Here is a 6,000-nt window from a genome sequence, read left to right on the forward strand (position 1 = left end):
TTTAAGCAATGAATATAAAAGATGATTGATTCAAGATTATTATGAACATAAGAAATTTAATGAAATTAATGATTGTAAAGCTATATGTGGGTAAAGACTCATTGAACGCAAACTCTAATAACTCAACCGTGCAATATATTTCTAATTGACAATGAACAAAAGAAAGGAAAAGAAAGGGTCTTGGTTGCAATATATTTCAAAAGACAATCAAATCAAATAATTTTAAAAAGAAGCTGTCACAATAAATTATAGTATAATATCAAGATATTATTCCTAATTATCATTAAGAATATTGCTTATAATTATTAGCATAATACTGATTCAGATTATTATCATATTAAAAATATACCTTTATCAAAAAACCAATATTTTAAAAATATTTTTCTAGTGACGGGTCCTGTGGAGTATGAAGAATAAAGAGGGATGGAGATATCCATAAAACTTTTGAGCTTTGGCTAAATTAAAGTTTGAAAATTATATATATATATTTTTTAAAGAAATTTATCTTATTTTTTTCTTTCCCTTTACTTTTACCCTCCATTAATTATCGTTCTTTTATTTTTTAATATTAGTTCTTTTATTTTTTATTATTTTTTCTTCCCCTTTACATGCAATATATTTATTTTTAATATATTTTTTAATAAAATATATCACTACTTAAGTGACTATTCTCTTAAAATAAATGTACATTTTTATTCAAATATAATATCGTTAATTTTGTCAATACGGTAAAACATGCAAAAAATAATTTTAGTATAAAAGCGTTAATTTTATTTGAACTTCGTTAGTTGCATAAGTAATTATGCATATATTTGGTTAGTTGTAAGTAACTGTCCAATATGTTTATTACAAGGTAGATTAACATTAATTTACAATTAACTTTAAAGGAAACATTTTAATCTTTGTTTTTTCTTTCTAAACTTAATTCTTTGCAGTTTTCTAAAAAAATAATTATCTACTAATATTGATTTTTAATTTAATAAATACATGTAATTATTATTAAAATCAAATACAAGATCAGTTATCTTGCTTGTTAATGAATTTAAACAAAACTAACAAAATTATTAGTTTTGCATTAAAACTTCTATTGTTTTATTTTATTAAAATAAAAAAAATATAAGAGATCTAAGTTTACTTTGGAGTACATTCATTCCTACACATCAATCTGACGTGGTCCTTAATCATGAAAGGCTTTGACAAATCAATTTTTTCTAATGAGTAACAAATAAAGTAAACTGAGCAAACAATACTAAAAACAAAAACAAAAACAAAATATGGTTGACCTAAGTGCGTGTTTTAATGTTTTCATTTACATACCTTATAATTGATATAATCGTTGTTATTATGTGTCTATAAATTGATATTCATCTTCCTTAAAATTTCACAAGAGCATCTACAGAGCACAGAGACAGAAATTTTTTGAAAAACAAGTCAATGACAGTTGTTATTGGCATTTATTCTCTTAGCACATTCATATTTCTTTAACTTTTTGTTGTTTATACTTGAATTAACCATGTTCTTACATCTTTCTTACAATGATTTTATGTATCAGATGATGCTGGTAATCTCACAAATGTGGTTTCTTGCTTGAAAGATTGTCTCAAGTTACAATAATTTGTACCAACAATCGAGAGCAAGTTGAACATGTTTCTCAATCATATAACTTACTGTCTTCAATCAACCTTTTCATTTTTTATTTAACTTTTTCAAAAATTAATTATGATTTAATTAAAATAACTATTTATAATAAAAAAAATCTAAAAAACATAAATTTACAATAAAATTATAAAAAATATTTATATTTACTATAATTTTATTATTTTTGTTATCATGTTTACAAATATTTTCACTAAAAAGAAATAAAAATAATTGATGCGTGATGTATGTGTAAAGTATTATGAAATATTTCATATATATATATATATATATATATATATATATATATATATATATATATATATATATATATAATATTATTGGACGATATTATATATTATAGTAAGGAGTTTGTCTATATAGAAGGAATTTCTCTTTTTCATGTCCATTTATTTTTTAATTTTATCCTTTAAATAATTATTTTAAATTAAAATAATTATTTTATCACTATTATTTTTTAATATGATCATTTATTTAATTTTTACCATATTTTTTGGTTTGACTGCTTTTTTAAACATTAAATTATAAAATTACTTACAAAATAAATAAAAAGAAAGTGAGAAAGTTGCTTTGTGATTGGCTATAGCAAGTCACAATAAAATTTTGAAAAGATTTTTAGTTTATTAAAAGTGATGTGCATTATTTAAAAAAGTAGACCATATTGATCCAAAATTTTGCGATGCCCAATAAAATTAGTTTAGACTCAATGAGAATGAAATAAAACACCATCTAAATTTTTCTTTTTCGTATTTTATTTTACAATCATACATGATTGAGAAACATGTTTAATCTTGTTCTCGATTGTTTGTACAAATTATGAGTAATTTGGAGATTATCTCTATGCACCTCCACGAGTTCCTGTATCTCCAAATTTTCCATTATACTATTTTTTATCAACTAATTTTGTGCATAATGGAGTAATGATGTTGTCGAACAACCAACAATATATGTAAAATATGGTTTAATATACGCTTTACTCCCTTCGTTCATTCACTCTACTTTTTCTTCTTCGTTGTTTGTGGTTGTTGTTTGACTTTATTGTTTACAGTTCTGGTAACGGGTGGTCTCAGTGTTTGTGTTCATGGTCCCGGTGATTGCGTGGTGGTCGCTGTCGGTTTAATTCATTAGAGCAAGGTTGAAGGCGGACATTCGATATTAGAGTACTGGAACATCCTTAATCAACATTCAAAATGCGGTTAGCGTTCGAACGCCAGTTAAGGTTCGACTAAACGCAACACAGTCGGCTTAATAAAAATATATTGAGAATGCATTAAAGTCTCCCACACATAACACACGAACCAAACCACTCATCATTTTGTGCCAATCATAACAAACAGGAAAGGGATTAAAGTTTTCGAATTTTACAATTTTAGGTATTTAGGAATGAATGAACATTACTTACCATATGAATGCCCAATTAACCAACTCCATAACAACATACAGTAATAGATGGCTAGAAGAACTTCTTCTTCCTCTGTGAATCACTGAACGATTAAACAACTACTAAGCAAACGATGAAGGAAAAAATGTTAGGACCTGAGAGCGAGTGCGAGAGTGTAAGAGTGCGAGAGTGCAAGTGATCTCAGTCACCTCGAGGTGCGAGTGACCTTAGTGAGGGCTTGAAGGAAGAAGATTAGGGCTTCAACGACAGTGACCTCAGTGACCTTAAAGTGCAAGGGTTTGAGTGCGAAAGAACCAGGGAACAAATGCGATAGAAGGAGAATTCGAGTGTGAGAGAACGAGGGTTGGAGTAGGAGTGTTCGAGTTGTGTGCGTGAGAAACATTATGCGTGTGCGAATCAGCTTTGTCAAATTTACTTTTAATTTTTATTTATTTTTTAATTCGTATGTAAAATCTGTAAGTATATTTTTTTTTTCAGTTATATACAGTTTGGCAAAATTCTCGCTCAAACGCGTTCACATTACATACAAAAAAATTGTATGTAATTTTCTTCTCATTACCTACATAATAACATGTGTGTATAACAATTTCTAACATCTGTAAATAAAATCCGTATGTACCATATCATTTATTTAGGGATCTGAATCTATATGTAATATTCTGTATGTAAATTTCAATTTTCTGCGTTATGATATATGAATAACATATATGTAATCTTTCAAACATAAAACATATTTAGATTTTCTTTTAATTTTTTCTTCTAACGAGGATAACAAAATGAATGGAAATATTAAGTTCTATTTTTAGAAATGAGAACTATAACCTTTTTATGTAAATTCTTCGAGTTACATTCATAATTTTTGTAATATTTCTAATTTGACTCCTTATCAAATTAAAAATATTATTTATAATACTTGCATTATTAAGATGACATATATATTTTTAGTCATAATTTTATAGTAATTATTCTATATGTTTATTATAAGTAATGTTGTCAAAATAGGTTAGAACCTATTCAACCAACCCAGTCCATCACAGATTGAGGTTGGGTTGGGTTGAAAATAAAATTGAAATATTGATACGGGCCAATTTTGAGCCCGACCCACTAAGAACCTGGATCATTCGGATTGAATCCATAGTGAGCCGGGTTGGTTTGTGCTTGCTTTTGGATTATATTTGTAGTTTAAGATAGTTTTTTTATTTTATTATATGTTTTTTTATTTTGAATTGTCCTTGAAATTTAACATCATTTTAGATTGAAATTTATTTAAATTTGAATTAGCAAAAATTTGTTATTTTTTTTTGTGCAACTGAAACAAAAAACTTGTAATTAAGTGAGTTATTGAGCCAACTCTTTTAACCCATCAACCTGTGATAAGTTGGGTCAAGTTCAAATTTTTTAGGTTCACTAATAAGTGAGCCGAATTTGGTTGGCTTACTAAGTCGTCAATTTATAATAGACCGGATCGAGTTAAGCCGGGTGACCGATTTTGACAACACTAATTGAAAGGAAGGTTATCATTAATTTACAATATCGTTAATTTTGTCAATATGGTAAAACATAAAAAAAAATAATTTTAGTATATATAAAACCTTTAATTTTATTTGAATTTCTTTAGTTGCATAAGTAATTAGGCATATATTTGGTTAGTTGTAAGTAACTGTCCCATATGTTTATTACAAGGTAGATTAACATTAATTTACAATTAACTTTAAAGGAAACATTTTAATCTTTGTTTTTCTTTCTAAACTTAATTCTTTGCTGTTTTTGCAAAAAAGTAAATATGTACTAATATTGATTTTTATTTAATAAATACATTTAATTATTATTAAAATCAAATTCAAGACCATTGTTATTACGTGCCTATACAAATTGATATTGATCTTCCTTAAAATTTCACAAGAGCATCTGTAGAGCGTAGATACTCAGAGAAAAGTTTTGTAAACAGAAAAGAAACAATGAAACCTAACAGAGTTGCAGTTTTGATGATCATTATGTTGAGTTTCGTACAAGTTCTACAAATTGAAGCGAAACTCACATGTCCTGCGAAATGTGCTGTACAATGTTTACCTTTCGTTGTAGTCTATCCTGCATGTTATGCTGCCTGTATTGTATTATGTAAAACTGACATCCCCCCTTGTGCTAGAAGCTGTTCCAAAAACAAGACAATCACCATTGATATTGGTATTATTATCTTATCACATTCATATTTCTTTTACTTTTTATTGTTTATACTAAAATTAACAATGTTCTTACTTCTTTCTTAAAATATTTTTTTTGTATCAGATGCTGCTGGTAACGTCACAAAGGTGGTTGATTCTTGCTTGGATGCTTGTCTCAACTTACATTAATTTTAGAACAAGATTGAACATGTTTATGGATCACACATGATTGTAACAAAAATACCTAAAGAATAAATAAATTTTAGATGGTGTTTCATTTCATTTCCATTGTGTTTAAGTTAACATGAATCATTTTTATCAAGCATAGATAAATTCTGGACAGGATACTTTTGGTATTTTATGAACTTGTCATGAAATTAATTCCCGATCAAGTATAGATAAATTTTAAACTCGTATTTTAAATTACATACTTTTGTAAAACAAAAACGATTAAGAAAAAAGAGATGGATAGGTGTTTACTAAAAACCATTTAATTAATAAAACACTAGATTAAGAATGATAAAATAAAAGTTAAAGACTACTTGCAAGACAACAATATAAAAAAAATAGAAAAATAAGAAAAGGAATAAAACAAATTATACTAACTCGATTATTCTTAAATTTGTGTTCATTTTTCGCCATCACAAAATATGTTCATTACTCTATTTATATGCGACCTATAGAAATTAGACCTGAAAAATATGCAATAACATTTTCATAATTAAGTTGCCAAAATCTAGTGCAAGTAGACGTAAAAAAATATTTTTTACATTTAATTCG

This window comes from Vigna angularis, chromosome 5 (genome assembly GCF_016808095.1).
Source record: "Vigna angularis cultivar LongXiaoDou No.4 chromosome 5, ASM1680809v1, whole genome shotgun sequence".
NCBI classification, from domain to species: domain Eukaryota; kingdom Viridiplantae; phylum Streptophyta; class Magnoliopsida; order Fabales; family Fabaceae; genus Vigna; species Vigna angularis.